Source organism: Enoplosus armatus, chromosome 4, assembly GCF_043641665.1.
Source record: "Enoplosus armatus isolate fEnoArm2 chromosome 4, fEnoArm2.hap1, whole genome shotgun sequence".
Classification (NCBI taxonomy): Eukaryota; Metazoa; Chordata; class Actinopteri; order Centrarchiformes; family Enoplosidae; genus Enoplosus; species Enoplosus armatus.
In genome coordinates this window covers 16,647,929-16,668,107 of record NC_092183.1, presented here as the reverse complement: position 1 = coordinate 16,668,107, position 20,179 = coordinate 16,647,929, and positions in this window count along the sequence as shown.

Below are 20,179 nucleotides of genomic sequence, written 5' to 3'. Positions count from 1 at the left end.
CAGGTGAACTCTGAACCATGGCTGTACTGGCTGTACACCCTGGGGAGGTCAAGAACTGTCACTGGTCTCTGTCCCATTGTTTAGCCTGCAAAGACTCATGCAGCAAGGTGCAACCACAGACACACTCACAGACACACACATATACAACGCACCTGACCCAGCAAACACATCCAGCTAACACAGCTGAGTTTGACCTCTTTGTGGCAGCAGCTAATGTGTTACAACAGTCCTCTGGCCTATGGCCCCAATTTGCTATGCCTGAACACTCTGTCTAGTAGCTACTGTACTATTGCCAAACAGTGACGTTGTTCATAAAACACCCCATAACAGCAAGGAAATTATACAATCTTAGACCTTGTTAACGCCTATTGTTTTTAAAACAACCATCACGGCAGAAGTGATGCACAGTAAGATGTTGCTTTGCTGTGGGCTTGATGGGACTCTGTCACAAAAACAGGAACTCTACAGTGTGATTTTGATATATACACAACAGATGTGATTAATGAAATTGCATAATGGATGATGACAGATAAGTGGTGTGTTTACAAACTAGTCTTGTCCACACACAGTAAACAGGGTGTAATCAAATAAGAACTGAGTACAATTTCTGTGGCAGTGGTTTCTGTTCATCAACCCATCCTTACCCTAACTACCCGACCCTTACTGAAAAATGCATGGGGGGGGGGATACTATACTATACTATAATATACAAACACACACAAACATTTTTACTGTCCATTTGTTTTTTTCTGCACAAATGAAACAGAGCATCAAACAACAGAGTTGGTTAACATTACATATTATTGATAATCCACAAATGGTTTATTTGCTTTAATTTCACTTACATCCCTGGTTTGCACTATTACATGTGTCAGTTCACAAATGCAAATTAGTCTGGAACCTCTCCGTTCATTTTTTATTTCCAAGGGACGTTATCAACGGGTACGGAATGATCTCAAAAGGTAAATGATCTCACTTATATAGCGCTCTTCAACCTTCACGGTTCCCAAAGCGCTTTAAAGCTAAGTCTCATTCACCCATTCACTCACACACTCACACACTGATGGCAAGCAACTTGGGGTTCAGTGTCTTGCTCAAGGACACTTTGACATGACGGGGGGAGCCGAACCTGCAACCCGCTCTAACCAGCTTTACCTCCCGTGCGACAGTCTAACCACTGCGCCACCATTTCGGACCAAAATGCCTCTGGACGGAATTGAATAGACCTTAAACCAATCAGAGCAACGATATGTGTGACGCAGCGTATGACACAGCGCTGAGTGTCCTGTTCGGCAAACACATCTTTCTTGTCAACAAAAGCTTTAAATGCAGTCGTTTGTTCTTTTTTAGAGAAAATATATATAAATATAATAAATATATATCGTTTAATACTGACGCGATGGCGAATTATGTTCCACATCAGCGGCAGCCATCTTGGTTGTTTATAAAAATGCCTCAACAGCGGTCCTCTGTAAGTCATCGTATCAAACCCGCCCCCTAATAGATCAACGGTTGTGATTGGCCCAAACTGGGCCAGGTCAGCTGGAAGTATGTCTAAACAGGAGGGGTGCCAGACGTATCTGCCAGAGCAAATAAAACATGAGCTCTCAGATTCAACTGGTTTCCAGGCTATCATGGATCAACATTTAGCTTGTCTTGGTCTTTTTAGGATGTTTACACAATCCTGCCTGAAGATAACCAGTGTGTCAACCAGCCTAGCTTTCTAGCATCATACATTTCAAAGTGCAGAGGCAGAAAGACAGTAAGACGTGGGTATACTCCTCAATGAGTCAATTTCAAATTTTCACATGACTGTTTTTGTATCATCACAATTCAAACAACCACCCAAATCTATGAATAAAATGAATGCTAAAAGCCTTTGGACGACTTGGAGGCTGTATCTGTGGGAAAGACATTATTCATTTTATTGCCAAATATTTGAATTCAATACAACCCTGTTGTGCACATTTATATATAGTGTCTTTTCAAAAGAGTGTGAAATTCATGGAGTTATATATATTTCAATTATATAATTTCATGATGGATACATCAGTCCAGCACAGAATTCAAATAGACCTGCAGCAAGATTTTTCTCTTTTCATTTTGTTTTTCCACCGTTGTTGAATAAGAGAAAAAATAGCACAACAAAAAACATAAACCTGCATGTTTGTGTTTGTATGTTAAAGTAAAAAAAAACAGAGGTGAAACGTGTCATACGGTGAAATAAGGAGCACAATACTGTGAGAAGAAGGAGAAAAAGAGGAGAATGAAGAGAAGAAAACATGGTCTTGAATCAAAGCCAATCACTTCAAGGGCCTGAACTTGCCCACTGAATTCTTTGAAAAATGTTCTTATGCACACAGGGAGGAGAAAAGAGTGCTGGTAAAAAAAAAAGAGGTAGAGAGAGGTAAAGAAACAGACATGAGAGGTGAGGAGAAATAAAATTGACGAAGCAATGAATGTGAAGTTATGAGAAAAAAAACTGGTGGGTGGAGTTACAGCCTCCACACCCAACTGACCTGTTTCCAAATAATCAGCAAGAAAAAAAAAGATTAAGTCCCTGAGAACAAGAGCAGTTTTCACACTCTAGCACACAAAGAGAAGGACCGGCTCAGAGATGAGAGGGTTGGCCGCATTGTACTGCCCCACTTAAATCTTACTTTCAATTCACTAAATGTGTTATTTGACTTGGCAAAGGAGCTGGTATGTCCCATGGAGCAGCAGGGAGTCTTACCAGGACTTTGCCAAGTTTGCTGCAGCCCTGCTGAACAGCCTTCGCCTTGGCTAGCTAGTGACCTTAGACTTAGTGGGTGGTTTGACTCAGTGGTGAAGAAAGGGGGTGGGGGGGGGGGGGGGGGGGAGCTTGGAGAAAGGAAAAAATAAAGAAAAAGCATAACCTCTAGTGGTTGAAGTTCAGCTTTTAATTTTAAAACTCTCCTCGTGAGCCCTTACACCACACAGAGGAGGAAAAAACAGAAAAGGAAAGAGAAGGTTTAAAGGAAAAAAGAAAGAACAAGATATAATTCCTAACATAGACTGAGAGGAAAGAGAGAAACTGCGTCTTAGTCCAAGCTACAATTAACACAGGCCTGCCCTGGCCCACGGATCTGTCGGTATAATGTGACAAGCAGGAATGGAAAATAATTTTTGTTTGCCTTGTGAAGGATGGAAATGAAGACCACGAGAACAACTTAGTAGTATATACTGTTATGTGAAACCAAAATAATGCAAAGTTATTAGAAAAGTGGAAAAATCCAATAAAACCCCTCCGTGATTGGCTTAAGACAGAAAACCTATTATTTCACTTTTCTAAGACAATAAATCAGTGGTTATTATGGGGACTTGTCAACTGAAATGACTCTCTAAACTCATAAGCTATATATTCAACACAAGCAATTAAAGTTGGATACAGCTGATCCCACATTTGGCTTTAAGATATGCAAACAATAAACTGCTTCAGCTAAATAAAACACGGCTTTACATTTTTGAGATATGTGCCAAACCCATTGAAAGCATAATATATTACTTTTCATTTTGTACAGTACAGCTTACAAAATTCTTGCGTTCTCTGTTAGCCCAACTTTCATCATAGCTTTCCATTAAATAAAAGATGATGTGATCATGTGTTGTTTCATTTACAGCATAGTTCAGTATGAGGTCAGGAGTACGTAAAAACACCCACTATAAGCCCAGCAATTAAACTTGACGTTCTATGTTAATGGCGCTATTCGCGCACAGTGTTTGCCAAGGATTCATGCCACTGTGTTTGAGAGGTCCAGACTCAGGGGAGGACAACTCACGACAACCCTAAAAAAGGAGCCATCCATGGTTGCCAACATGATAAACCTGTAGGGAGGAGCTCCAGACACCCAGCTCCATGAAACAGTCATCCTCGAAAAAAAGTCTTACCATCTTAAATTCAAAGGAATTTGAAAGATGAGGCACCTCACGCCACCCTCCCCGGGAAAATAAAAGAAGTGAAACACTGAGACAGAGAGAGATGTTGTGAGGAAGACAGGAAGAGAGGATGAGGAATTATGCCAGGGTCTGAAGATTCATTTTGAGGTTGGATTTAGAGAAATGGTGGCTGGCAGCATGCGCAGGGTCAAGCCCTGCAGGCCTGGAGCTCAAGCAGCCATCTTGGCAGTGAGTCCTTTGGCGCAGCAAGGGGGGGTTTACAAGGTACATCAGTCTGCCGGGACCCACCATTTCCTCTTTCCCACTGTTGCACTAATGCAACTCCTATTTTTCTTTCGTCCAGTTTATCTTTGATCAGAAATATATTGCTCTGTCAACGCGCAGTGTAAACATCCACATAATTTGGACCAGAAATCATTACTTCCTGTAGTTATATTTACTATTAGGATGATGGTATTCAGAAGGGAATTGGTAATCAAGGCATCAGATGGTGTATGCCGTCCCCACAAGGACAGAGAGCTCCCTTCCCTTCCTTCTCGTTTATACGAATATTTTTGGAATGTAAAGGTTCAACCTTGGATTCAGTCATTTTCAATAAACAAGGGAATCCAAATAATCATTTTGACATATTTCTCTCTCTCTCTCTGTTTCTTTGTCTCTCTTTCCCACTCGCACATCACACACATACAAAGTGCACTCTCCCGCTACAAGGCCTCCTATATGGGAAAAGTAGACGAGGCATGAAAGGCGTACAGTGTTGATCCAGCCGATAAGCTGACCAATTGGGTTCATTTATCAAGGAAAACCTTTGCTCAAATGTGATCCCTGTGTGTGATGGAAAGCCTTCTGACAACTCTATCCCATTCACGTCTATGTGGTTCTTGGCGTGGTCAACTTGGAGAAACCCTAGCAGTGTTATTACAGATCTTTAGTGGCCTACAACAGGACATTAGTTAAAACAAATATGTAAATCTGGGCAAGAGAGACTAGGGGGAGAGTCTGAATGATGTATGCCGGATAAAACTATGTTTAGGAAGACAGAGAAGTGACCTTAACTGTCTTTACATTGCAAAACCCAGTTAGATGTGATAAATTGAGAAAACCAGTGGCTGATCAGAGAGACACAGACACAGTGAATAAAACCCATCTGGAATGGGTTTCTGTCTCTCTTCTGTACAAGCTGAAACCCAATACTCATATCAGATCTGAATGCAGTGCAGCGATAATAGCTGAATATTCATTTTGGTGCAAGCGGAAGACAAACATTCCCGTCCTTAATGACATCTCCTGGGAGGAAGTTCATTACACAAGGTTGTTACGCAACAAAACCCTGTCACTTTGAGAGGTCAGAGGAGGTTCATACTGCTAACATTAGCGCAAAACCCAATGGCAACTAGGTTAGTGACACTTCCTGCATGAAATAACAACTCTAAAAGAACTGGGATGCAAGTAAAATCAGTTCTCCAGGTAGACTTCACTATACTGGCCTACTTTAAACTTTAAAACAGCATCATGAGAACACATTAAGACTTTATGTAGGTTCAAGCTGAAAAGGTACAGTAGTATACCAGTATGCCAATCACTCAAGCCACTTATTCACAATTAATAATTGATTAATGTCTTACTGTTTGGTTCAATACAAAAGGATAGTTCACCATATTAGCCTAGCCTAGAAGGAAAAATAACTTTGTCTTAAGTGGTATTCTAAGCAATTTGAATTCAGAATCAGAAGCAAACATTGCCGTAATGTTTTATTCTGATAAAAAAAAGTTGAAATTGGCTGTAGGTAATGCACCTAATGTTAATGTAAATTCACAAATGTTCTTCCATTTGCTCTTGCCGATGCAACAAATTACATGACTTCCTGTATGCTAGAAGAAGAGATTAAATTTAAACATTACTTTACAACAGCAAAAGCAAAATGTTTCATGAACTGACTTGATGTTAAATCCCTATTGTGTGACATCAGTTACCACAGTGTTAAGTGAAAAGTTTTTCTATACAAACGCGGTTAAAAGCATTCGATCTGAAATACATTTCACAAAAATATCAGAAGTTTGTAAGTCATAAAAGGATCTGAGTAATTACTGTCACATATTTCAGGTTCTTGTGTTTTACATTAATTTATGTATATATGCACACTGGACATGCAAATCTGCATTTGTGTGTTCTACTGGATTTCATGGAGAACACAATGGATGTCAAAAACAGGGTTGGTCTATGGAAGGGAAAAAATGAGCAAAAAATTCTAATAAGGCTCTTCGAAGCGTCTCACACAGTAACAGGCATGTGTACTGTATGTATGTATCACTGATGGAAGGTATGTGTATGTGTGTGTGTGTGTGTGTGTGTGTGTGTGTGTGTTGTATCTGTGCGTGTGTCTCTGGGAAAACACTGTAACTGTAGTTGCACACTGTGCACTGATTGATGGTTGCTGTCCATGCAGGCCTACATTTTTGAGTGGATTGGAGTCATAGCACATGAGCAAACACAAGATGGAAGACTGTGGAACTCTCCACTACAAAGAATAGCAAGACTCTCAGCATCACATACACACACTGCAGGGAAACACACACTCACACACCACACCCACAGATCCACTTTCCCACCTCCAGTGCTTGAAGATCTACCTGCCAGCTGCTGCCAGTCGCAGGGAAAGATGGGCTTTGTTGGTTTTGTGAAGCCCACCGACAAGACCCCCCTGGAGACTGCAGGTCTCCAGCAGCACAAGCCTCAGCCTTATCCACTTCGCCGCACAGGCAATCTGTTTTCTATATTGCCAGCCTGTATCACTGTACTATGCACTATAGAACAGCAATTGAGCAGGAAATTAAGTTAGGGGATCGGTATTTGGCGGAGGAGAACGAGCTGGTGTGGTCTTCCCTCTCCACATACAAGGATCATTAAATATCACACGAGTTTCTTGATAAATTTCCTCTTCTCCTCTCTCTGCTGTTCCCATCAGCTCACTCCCCTCTTCACCCTCTCTTCTCTGTCTTTCTGTCTCTTTTCTTTCTTCCTCAATTTCCCTCTCATCATCTGCCCGTTTCTGTCTCGTCTTGCTGTATTTGTAGAGTGTATAAAACAAAACATCCTAATGGATGTTTGAACAGCTTGAGATGTGTCGGCCTGGGAACTACCTCCCTGTGACAGGGAGCTCTGGCAGGGAATTGAGACCATTACAAGGGGAAAATAGGGGACATATTTGTTTCTTTTCCTCTTTGTTTATTTCTTTTCCTCTCTCTGGGTCTTTCTCTGTAGTCCCCCTTCCTGCTCTGTCTATTTTCTCTCATTATTTCTCTGTACATACAAACAGAGGACAGAGTCTAAGCTTTTTTTGGATTAGCAGATGTGGAGGATCCATTTTTTGCCTTGTTGTCTTTTCTCCTCGTCTTTCTCTCTGTCCTCTTCTGCCTTTCTCCTCGTTTTCAACGAGTGTGAAAGGAGGGAGAGCAAGCTAGGTCAGGACGTCACTATTCAAAACCGTAATACTTGAGTTCCATCAGCGCAGTGGCAGTTCTGATGAGATGAATGAACGTCAGCGTGCACATACACACACACAGGTTTTTTTACTCCTGTGTGAATTCTCGGTTTTATTTTCTAGTGCAAAAGTGGACTTTTTGTTTCTTTTATTAACTTCTTAATCATAAACCTCATTATCAAACTAATAATTAACTTATATTTCAAATTACTTTTAGGTTAATTTTGGGTATTCAAATGCCCCAGATCTCAACGTATTAATGAAATGTATATTCATAGAAGACATCGATTCCATTGCCTCCTCTTCACACTTTGCATGTTTGAGTGGACACATTAAAACAATGAAATCATATTAATGTTAATGTTTAAATGCTGTTAAAAAATTACCTAAACATATTTATATTTCTTAATATTTAATGAACTAAAAACATTTATCCTTACGTGAAGATGTGACTCATATGGAAACAGTTATCTCCTATCAGTGAGTGGCATTTGGAGTTTCTTGATCGGAACAATGTTTTTGCACAAACCTGAAAACAGACAATGGCTTTTCTTCATCCATCCAGAACGACAGCAGCAGACACAGAAACACACTCACTTACTGCTACAATCTAAGGTCAATCAGTAGTGTTGACAGTTAAATTAACAAGTGCTACAAGCACCATTACATTTGGCTCCTGATGGTGAAACAATGGACATATATACCAATACACTGTGAGACAGATAATCAAATAAATCAATATCTATAAATAAGCGAATGAAAAGAAAAAATATATATTGCTCTGGAGGTAGATTTATGACCCTCATTGGCCACATGGAACACACACAGCACTCAAGGCCTGTGCAGTGGTCAGGTTAGTAGGAGGCAGTCAGAGAGATAAGGCGCCAAACAGGTCTAAATCCCTCCTGAAGCGGTCTTGATGGACAGACAGGCCACCATTAACAATGCGGTGGCTTGTGAGAGCAGCAGCTGATGGAAAGATACCCTGGCATTTGCTGTGTTAAGAAGTGGCCCTTAAAGATTTCACACTTCCAATTTCTTTGAATTATCTGCCATCTCCAGCCTGTCACTCAGCCTGACAATCTCAGATTCATGCTCACTGAGGCACCAGGCTGATTATTGACAAAGCAATCTGCCGTGATACAGCAAAGCCTGATAAAACATTAGTCAAACAACACGACGTACAACTCTAGACCCACCTCACGCATGGATGGATGCTCACACTCTTCATTTGCCCCTTTTCTCTTTAAATGCATTTTAATTCATGGCTAATAAAACACACTGCAAACATAATACATTGTACAGAATAGTGGTGTTCTCAGGATTGTCAAACATTACATTGGGCTCATGTGTACATGTGTCTTTGAGGAATACCACACATCAGTGATTTGGTGTGACTTGAAACTTTGTGACAACGTAGCGGAGAATCTCTGCCATGTATCACCATTCGCTAGATTGTAGCATACAGAGCAGAATGGATTTGTTAAGGTCCACCTAAGGCAGCGATGACAGCCAATGCTGTTGTGACACTGAACAGACTGCTTATCAGATCTTTAATGGTTTGATTCGCTTGCTGCTCCAGACAGGCCATGATAGAAATATCACAACATCCCCATTACCCTCAGCATTCAGTACATAGTGCACAGCCTGTGCTTTCTATGAATTATTAAAAGCAGACAGATTACGCTGCAAGGCTGGAAGTCTAGAGGCATGCTACAGATGCTGCTGAGCAAAACGGTAACATCAGAAGTGTGTTTTTGTTCTTTTTTTTTTCTTTTAGAGAAGGGGCTTTTTTTAAGAGGTCTGCATCAGATTAGAGAGGATGGCCATTTGGATAAGGGTATGGGTACATGGATAAGAAAAAGGAAATAGTGGGTGGGGTTTTGAGGCCCGTGTATGTCTGAGTATGCGTGTATATGTGTGAGTGTGTGATGCAAAGAATGATGGGGGTGAAGGGCACAGTGTCAGGGCTTGTCTGACATGTGGCCTGGTTGGTTGGCTGGATGGTTGGTTTGCTGTCTAGATGGCTGGTTGGGTGTAGCCCAGCTCGAGCCTGGCAACTCTCTCTTTTTCTCTCTCTGTCTCTCTCTCTCTCTCTCCCTGGAGTGACGGGCTGAGACATTAAGACAGGCGTTTTAATTAACTGTGCCACTCTTCCACCTGCTGCCCTCAATATGCTCCGGCCCAGGCAAGCTGTCTCTCATACCACCGACTCTCTTGCTCTCTTTTTGCTCCATCTTTCCCATTACTCTATCATTTTTCTACTCTTTTCCGTTCTTTCTCTCCTTTTCTTTCCAATTTTCCAAATCTCACCCTCCATCACTCCGACCTGCTCTCCCCCAACCTCTCGTTTCTATCCCTTGTGCAACCCTCCGCAGTTTGACCCTAATAAATGAAGACTCATACCAATAGATACGGCGATTCCATGAGGCTCATATGACAGAATTAGCCAATTTCTTTTTTGAACTTGGAGAGAATTAATTTCTACATGTGTCCTGTTCTACTGACCCTCTAACTACCCCCCACCCATCCCATACACACACATACAGTGCACACACACTCTCACGCTCTTCAAATCTATCTGGTAATTCAGTTCTGCCCGACACTCATCAGGCTATTCATTAAGGCCTGATTGAAGATGGATATTTCTGTTCCCTCATGACAGAATGGAGCTAGGGATCAAACTGGGGACATTACAGGATTTAGAGGAGCAAGTGCAACACACAGCAGCTTTGTGTGTGTGTCTGTACACATGTCTGTGCGAAAGAGTACTCATAAATGTTTGTATTAATATGTGTAAATGTATGCCCGGCCGTTTAAGAATCTCATTTAGTGCTGTGACTCCTATAGTTTAATCATTTAGATCATAAATTGAGAATTAATTCAAACAGAACGGAGCAACAAATGATCCACTTTTAGCACTCTACTTAAATTGTATTACACTTTTAATGGGGTTAATAATAGACGACATTAGCAACACAGGAAAACGACTCTACAAAGTGTTGTATTAAAAGGATTAATGTCCTCCCTTCAGAATCAAAGCCAGGTCTTGGAGATACAGCTAAAACTAACAAATGGCCCAGCTATGGCTCCATGATGGGGCCTCAGTCTCAGCCATACTACAGTAAGAAGACAACAACTGGGGCCAATATATCAGCCAGGCAGACAGGGAGCATTCATCTGCTGTGTGAGGAGAAGTGACTTTGAAGTTCTCCGCAGTGAGGTGAAAGAGCAGCCGTGGCCTCAACCTCGGTGTTTATGTAGCCGCACTAGCCCTGGGAGAGCTCTTAATGAATGATGTGGATAGATGAGACACCACAGCTAAAAGCACACACTCACATGTCTGTGTGAGGGCCAAGACACACACCAAGGATTTACGCATTCTTTATGTTGGGGTCGTGGACATGTCGGCGTGTACGGTAGATACAAGCATGTACTCTATGTCTGCATGTACTATAAACAGAAAAATGCATATACCAGCAGGCAAAAGGTACTGCTGGATTTAATGTAGAAAATGGCTGTATTGCACTGTGTTACACTAATAGGTGTAAAACATAAGCAGAGACTAACCTGTTAGAAGCAGGCTATGCCAACATCCCCCAGCAATGTCTCTCACTGCCAAGCTTGGGAGCGTCACTTCCTCTGGGAACAGGATGTTCCTCTTTGTGTTCCCACACGCCCGTCCACAGCCCCACTGAAACAACCTGCCGTCACCTGCATGTCATCAATGAGTGAATTAAAGTTTCCACTTCGAGAAAATAACACATTATTTCTGGAAATTAATTGTCATTTCCAAAATCTAATTTCCAAAACATATGCAGTACACACAGGTGTCATCACGTAATATGACAGGTATATGATCATATCAATTGATTGTCGGACATTGTGCAGTTCCTCCATTAATAGCAAAGTATAGCACGGGCCTCTAACCCCCCGCAGCTCATCTTGCATCTCTCTCCAGCACGCCTCTAGGAGCATGTTGTCCTTGTTGTGCTGCTGCTGCTGCATGGGGCCTCTGGTGATAAATTATGAATGCAACGCAAAAGCTGTAAAATTTGTTGTATCTTCCATTATCTTCATGTTAAAGGCCACAAAAGCTCTTCAGTGAAGTCAGCCATTAAGAAATGACAGGTATTGCTATCAGGCTTCTTTATAGCCTATTACCTGCAATGACAGCAGCTGCTGCTGCACCACTGTACGGCCTATCACATTATTTGCAGCTAAAGTCAGCTACTGTGTCATTTCGCCTCATTTTCTTGACAGTGCTATCATAAATCCATTGGGCTGCAGGGGAAACTGTCGACTACCTCGATTATCTTCATAGCCTGAATGAATTCTGAAATGTATGTAACAGGCAATGACTGTTATGGATCAGGAGCCAGGGCCATATTCTCGCTAACTCTGTCTCTCTCCCTCCTTGTCTCTCTCTCAGGTGATGTGCCGATCGAGGGCTTGAGGGCTCTGATATTCGCATAAAATTGAGTAAAATGGGTGAACTTTGAAGCACACAGTGACAGCTCATGACTAGTGACGTCAGCTCCCTTCTTAAAGATATTGTCCAGCTGATTTGTGCTGGCATGTTTTATGGAATATAAAATCTAGCATAATAGGTGAAGGGTCAATGACAGGATCCACTTCTTGTATGTTGGAGCATATTAAATAAAGAGAGGTAACTGGTACAGAGCATATATAATATAACATGGGTACAATTTAAAATGGCTGCATTTTTAATAAAAAAAATAATATATATTTTATATAATATTTTTTACTAGTTCATTATCCATTTGATGCCAATATGTCGCTTGAATGTTATGTATCATAGCAGGCCTGCACAGTACATCACCGTACCTGTCAATGCAAGATTGTGGTTTGCCCCACAGGTGACCTTCGACACAAGGCCCACGCACTCCACAAAGCGAGGGACGACCACATTTTCATTAGAACCAATGCCAATTTGTGCATAATCATTCTGCCTGTAGGGAGAAGAGTATAAACACATAATTAAAAACATAATTAATTACCTGCGGGCATCATCTTCACACTGTTTTATCACATCTTAAACTATATACAACACCATTTCATAGCATGAAAATACTGCATGTCTTTCCATATCTATAGAGTAAAATAAATAATGAAATCAATTAAACTATTGCAGTGAGCAGTTTCCACCGGGGACTGTGGAACATATGCGTTTCCTCCCATTTCTACGAATCCTCTTTGTGACAATAACGAGACACAGCCCTATCAGAAGTGAAACACCTCACTAACTAATTAGACTCTCAGGCTGCAGTCTGACAAAATAAAAAGAGAAAAGTGCTTGAAGGAAGACTTGCTCTCCCGCAATTTGCATCTGCCACTTTTTACTGCATCTGTTCCAAGTGCCATTCAACGTTCTCTTCCTCCTTTTGTTGGGAAGTGTTGAGCCCCAACTATTTAAGCTCACCTCCTACCTACCCAGAGCTTTGTTCCTGCTCCTCTGCAGACCAGTAATGAGCCAACCGCCACAAAACCGCTAGGAAATTAATGACTCATTACGGACGGGGCCTAGACCACTCCACAGCCTCTCCTCCTCCCCCACTACCAACCCATAGGCCCGCATGTAATCCTCTCTCTCTCCCTCTTTCTTCCTCTTACTCTCATCTCTTCAGCCCATACAGAAAGACCCCAACACCTCCCTATCAATTAGAGCCTATTACAGGGCTCCCATGCTAGCAGGGCAAAGAAAGAAGGCCTTCACAGCTCAAGAGTGTGCGCAGGAGAGATTGGGAGGGTTGAATGAGGTGCCTTAAGGTGCTCCTTTCACACCCTTGCCCTTATCCATTATGCCAGTCTGTAGAGCCCCCTAGGAGAAACATGCAGCCCCAAAAAGACTTGGGGATGAAAATAAGTCAAGGGAGGGATTCTTGGTCACACCTTTTCACTTTTCCTTCTACTCCAGCATCAAATTATATCATAACTAGTCCTTAAGCAAAGCAACATGGTCACTGTGCTCTTCCTTTAAACGGAGTGTTAGAAAAAGATGGCGAGATCTGAATATGTATTAATCATACCATCTGTGTCTGTATTCATGGATGGATGGACCGAGACAGATATTAACAAGATAAAGAAAATGGTGGACAAGCACCTACACATGAAAATTCATGTGGTTATTGATTTCTTTAGTTCCACTCCCTTTTACCCTCCATTGCATTCCCCCAGGCAATACCTTCTTATTCATGCTACTGTTGGTCTTTGTTCAGAGAAAAAGATACTGTTCTACATTGCCAGCATTTTAGAATATCTTTTCTTTTTTTCCCTGATAGGATATGTATCAGCTTTTCATTCAAGCATACTATGCTCATTGGCTTTTGAAGCTATGGTGCATTTCAAGGCAATCCCTCTGAGAGTGAATGGGTGAGATCACATGGGTTTGAGGTGGTTTAGAATGGCAAATCCTGCTGAAAGTGTCATTTCCAGTCGGAGACATCAATTTGGTGTGTGAAACAGGGCCCCAGGAGAGACCGATAGCCTGGGAGATTCCTGACAAGAGCAAAGGGCCTGGGGATCAGCTCATACTCACCTGGATAAGACAGGAATTTCACAAAGCGCTTCAAATACATGGAGCAAAGTGAGAGGGGAGGAAGAGAGGAGGAAGCATGATAGACAACTCAGAAAAAAGCGCAGAGAGATCTAAAAAGACAGGACCTCTTTAATATCACTTCTGCAGTATACGATGAGCCTCGATGAGCCTCTGTACAACATATAGTAAATTATAGTAATGCCATTAGACTCATTTGTTGGAACAAACAAATCATTATTTACGCCAAAAAGAAAAAAATTCAGATCAAGACTCTTAACATGCACTACTGAAGCAAATCAGGTTAGAAGCAAGGCAAGTAGTTCTCCTTTTTGACTTTGACACTATTGTATACAGTAGTTGTTTGCATTAGTAAAAAATACACAAAATAGGAGTTGATCGATGACCTCCATCTGCGGAGGATTGTCAAAGCTCATAAGTATGGTTAATAGAGAGATATTAAAACACTGACATGCACAAATTAAAAATCTAAATTATTGGCAGCACTATTTCTGGCCAAACAATTTGGTAACTGTAAAACAGTGTACATACGCAGTGGTATTAACTCTAATATAAAGCCTCAATTAGCTTAAGTGAGAGCAAAATGGCTGATAATTATTGTGCCAGCTCATTAGACTTGTTTTGACACTAAAACCACTTAAATCACTACACAGCCATATACACAAGCACAGATGCAAATGCACACATGCAGATGTTAAGAGTTTATTCCCATCATAATGAGGCAGATACTGTGCAGGTTGGGTTTTACTTGTTTAGATGAAAAACTAAACACTTCAAACTAGATTTAATGGGGTCTTACCATTACATGAGCAATTTACGAATCTGTCTATGGATGGTAAATTTAATGAACTGACATCTTGTACAAAAACAAATGGCAAAGGATGGTCATGCAGCGCGTCATAGTACACCATAGGTCAAGTTAAAGACGCACAGTTTTTTACCTCATAAGGGCAGAACTTAGCACAAAAAGCCCATGTAGTTTTGAGTCTCAAGAAGGTCTCAGCATACAAAAAACGATAATACAGAAGTTAATTACAAAGTCATTTAACTTTAGAAGACATAACCTGAGTAAAGCAAACAGGATAGCATTATTGACTCTGAAAATATCATCTATGAAATGGTGAAGAGCACAAAAGCAAAAGGCAAAAGCGTGCTGTACTTGCTATACATCTTGGCTAATAATGATACAGACTCCTAAGGAATAAAATCCTTGGGGCCGACCATGAAAGTTTAAGATTCAATGCGGTAAAATACAATGTGCCGTAAAATATTAATGTGTGTGGTAAAATTATGCTGGTGGTAATATTTTAGATTGCTGCTGTCTGTAAAAGAGGCATATCTGTATTTATTTACAAGCAGGGGTAGTGGATGGGGGGCTTTGTTTGAAGCCACGTTTATGAATATCGACTCAGGCTCCTAGGTAAGTGGCTATAAATCTGTGAGAGGATCTTTGTAAAGTTCCCTTGGAGGACATAACTTTAGGTCTAACCGCCTCCTTCCTTCACTTGACTTTTAAACATTTAGATGTCGCCCGGCAAACTGCATTTAGTGCAGCTTCTAAATTATGAAGGGTTCCATTTTGAGAGTCCAAGTGTTAACCAATCAAAGTTGATAAATAGTGGCAATAGATTTCTTTAGGATAGAAACAGAGGTGTGTTGGGCCCTTGATCTTGAGTGTTTATGAGTTTGGGGAATACAGAAATGGATTTCTGTGTCTGTGCAACCTGCTACGTTCCAGATGTTGACTTGGATGTACTCAGCGGAAGATCCCCTTAAACCCGTGAGATCCACACCATCCACCCACACTCCTTTAAATATGCTTTCACCTGATACTAAGATACACTATTCATTATCATATAGCATTTAACTTTTCCACCCGATCTTTCCATACCAGTCTCTTCGGGCTAGACGATGAAAAGTATGAACTACTTGAACTTGAAGCAGAGAGCATGATCTGTGCTAATGAGAGGAGCATCACAAACGATCATGTATCACATCACCTTGGGCTATCAAGTCCAGCTGTAAGAGTTCGGATGAACCTTTGGTGGATGACTCATTCACACCTCCGTTTTCTTTTTCTTCTGCGCCGTATCTTTGACATGTTTATCTGTTATTTTGGTTCAAGGTTCTGAAGTTCAGATCACAGGGGTGATTGCATTAGTAATGGTGCTGCAGTTGGCTGACCGAGAGATGATGGACACAGAGGTCTGTATCCCCCGGCTACAATGATCACATAGGAGCCAGGATTAAGAGAACTGATTTCTTTCCTGGTTGAGTTCAAAGGGCTCAATCAAAGTGTTTCACTGCTGAACTCCTGCCCACCCCCGACTTTAAATGCATAATTAACTGACAAGTGGTGATAAGGTTGAGCCCTGTGAAAATATTGTTTTTTCTGCCTGGAGATGAACACAGCAACAGTTGATGTCACCACACACGAATAAATGGCAGGAAAGCTGCATTGATCCAGCCATCTAATTCCAAGAAAATAGCTTCCTCCTGAGCTAAATTGGAGAAAATTGACAACTCCCCATTAAAAGCCCCATCTCTCTCTTTCATTCTCCTCTCTCTTTCTTCATTTCTTCCCATTTCCATTTCTTTCTCCCCAGTGTGCCTCCTTGCTTTCTCAGGGCTAAGCCTCTTTGTTTATGTAGACCTCAGCTATATCTCTCTCTCGCCATTCTGTCCCTGACGCTAGCTGACACTAGGTATCAGTTCACACCCCGAACACACAGAGAGAGGTGCTAAACAAGGACTTCAGGACATGTCACAGCACACTTAAAGGGCTTCACAGTGATACAGAAGGAGTGAACAGAGCATGTTCACTCAGTAACACACATACTGCATACAATCAATTCTGTTTTGTCTTGGCTTACAGAAATAGTACATTATCTAATTATATGGTATGACTTAAGTCCACCAATCCTTTAACAAGAAAAAAAACAATACCTATGCCTTTTATTCAAATAACTTCAAAATGTTGTTTGTCAGTTTGCACGTTCCTGGATGTGGATTTTATGGCATTACGTTTAGGTTTTGTATTTCAAATGTAATGCTCACAATCATAAGCCTCTCTCTGCTACTGAAGAAGGAAATACTTCCTCATCTGAGATTTAAACCTCTTATTTTCATGTGTGTTTGCAGTTATGGTGGTTATAGTGTGCTTCTGAGATCTAATGCAATTAGGCTATGTTCAATGCTTAATCAGTCTTGATTACCTGTTGAACGTTGCAAATAGGCAGCCTTCTGGCTCTTGGAGACATGAAGGTTGAGTTGCACTAATTAAAAGTGAATGGGAAATGAGAGAGAAAAATCTAAGACAAAATACATGATTATAAAATTGCACATAAAAAAAAGTAGTAGAATCTGTTCTCATACCCAAACAGACCTGCCCGTGCTCTATTCCTTAAGAATGTTGTTGATTTTAAGATTATTCTTTAATTTCTTATCTGGTGTGACAAGCAATGGTAAGCATTCGTTTAGTCTTTGGGATTCAAACCATACAAAAACACCCATTTCACACATACACCCTGAGAGTTGAACCCACTGTAGTAGCTCTTTAGACACAAGGACCCATGGTTAGATGCTCAGGTAGCAATCCAAGTCTGTGACAACATGTGCCCATGAGAAAACTCTTTTCAGGGCAAATTTCATCTCCAGTGTTGAAAAGATTGCCCCATCTATAACTGCTTAAAAAGTGGTCCATGTCCCCAAAGTTAGTGCAATCACAGAGTATGTTTTTTTTTCCTCCTCTCACTTCCTGTTTTTTGACTGAAAATCGTGTGGAGCCCACACCACTTTAAGCCAGTATTTACAGTTACGATCTGGCTGTTGTTTTCCAAGGAGCAGAGCTGTGCTTTGCCTTTCTTTTTTTTTTAAATTCATTTAGCTGTAAGGCAGAGTGTGATAAGACAGAACGAAGACTTCCCTCATAACGAGGCACATGCCAAGTCTGACATAATCCAATCTGGTCCATTTTCATCAGCTTTTGTCTTGTGTTTTTTGCTTCTCTTTTGGACTTTCCTTTGGTTCCAACGATGGCTCAAAAACCTGAAATGACACAATTCGGTCGCACTTGTATGGCGGTGAGGCTGCAATCCAAACGGCTTTTCTGCAGAGAAATCCTTGAAGACCCACACACATTTAAATCTGGCCCTGGGGGCAACAGGCTCTAAACCACTGAGATAAAAAAACATCCAGGCCAAAAGCAGAAATATATATTTTAAGGGAGGGCTTACCATGGCAACAAAAAGGCATGTCAAACTTGTGGAAAGGAGGCATTCTGACTGAGGAGTAAACACAGACCAGTGTGCCCGTAGGAAAGCCTAGGAAAAGCTCTCCGCATATTAAAGGGCCCAGCCTCACACATGTATACAGCAGAAAGAGAGACAATGGTGGTAATAACAGGCGAGGCGTCAGGGTGCGGAAAAGACGGTTAAACGGTCATTTGAGAGAAGAAGCGTTACAGGGCTTAATACAGGCTGTGCCGTAGGCAGGGTCTCGCAGAAAGAGGCAAACATTGTCTTCTTAAGTGTGTTATTGGGCCTCAACAAGAAACATTTCCTCTGGTCCACTGGTCTGCAGTGAGTCAAAACATTAACCATTTACTAAGGAAGCTTATTTGCAACATCAACACCTGGCTCGACAGAGACTCCAGATGTTTATCTATAAAGGGAACAGTTGTGCTACAGGAAGTAAGAATTGGTAACTTTAAATAGAGGCAAAAGCAACAATAAACAGGCATGATGGAACAACACCACAAAAGTCCTGGAGATTTTGAGAAACGAATGTCCACATGTTGTTTCTACATGAAGAAAGCCTCTCTGGTGAATCTCAAAGTCCTTTGCCACAAATTAAAGACAAGGAGGGGAAATACGGCACCCTGCTGCTCTGTGCCATGCAGTGCCACCTTCATAACGAGCTGTCAATACACCATGTGGAAATTTTCAATCCTCAATAACATCTGACGACAGCAAAACAAATTCAACAGAGAAGTGAAGGAAGGAAGAAAAGAGGAAAGGAAAAAGAAAGAGTGGAATTCTCAAAAATAAAAACCTTTTCTATATTCTCCTTTTCTATTCACACTCATGCCATGAATGCTTACATTTCCAGTGCAAACACAATCAGTGCTGTGTGAGAATGATGAAAAGCCGTTACTTTTATTATAGGAGAAAATAACAAGCTCTCATGAAGGGATTGATTGTTTTCAAATCGTAGATCTTTGTAAGAGGAGTGTAAAGTAGAGCTAAGTCTCCATTATAGGACGCTGCTGCTACATTGCTTTTGATTTTCTGTCAACATCCCTCTTACCAACCAGGCACTGTATTTACTAAATGCATCGGGGCCAAGAAATGGATTGAATATATTGTTCGTCTTCTGCAATCCAAATTGTGTCAACCAGTTGGAGGTATTGCAGGTCTTTTATTCTGTGCGTCTCACTCTGCCAATGTTTATAGATACTGTAGGACTCTTCTGAATAGTTGACTGCACAATATGGGTGTAGTTACTGTAACAAAACCGAACATAAATTAACCGTGAACCATGCAAGCAGGCAACTCACTCCACTCACTGCAAAGCTCTTTTTCTCTGATGTGAGGATTATACACAGAAAAGGGACTCCGAAACCAAGTGAAAACTGTTCCCCAAACATGTCCCTACACAAATCAATGCCTGTTTAAAAAACATGTTTTTGTTTTGTCTATTTGTAAGTCTCATGTTTTACAGGTCTAACACCCAAACAGTGTTTTATGATGGTAATGATTATTGAAATGTTTTCAACAAATCCAGTGCATAACATATGACTTTTAAAAGTAGACAGGCATGGTATATCTTAATGTTAATAATAAAATTTAAGGTGGTATTATATTTCAATGCCTTGTTCCTTGTGTTCTTGATATTGTACTGTCTATTTACGAGAATGTATTAATTCAATATTCAAACACAAGGCTAATAATCAAATCGTACAACAATGTAGGCTATATGACAGTGGTGAAAATAAAAAAAGACACTACAACAGGGTTAATCCAGACTTCCACAAGACACTTCAAAAACCTAAACACATGTGCACACACGTATAGCACTCAGCTGTATGTAAGCACATACAGTGTGTACACGTAAACACACAGAGCTTGCATTCTTCCCTGGTGCCAGTACATATTGTTGGTCGCTAAGTTGCCCTACCCCACTGTCTATTATAAGTCAGTCAT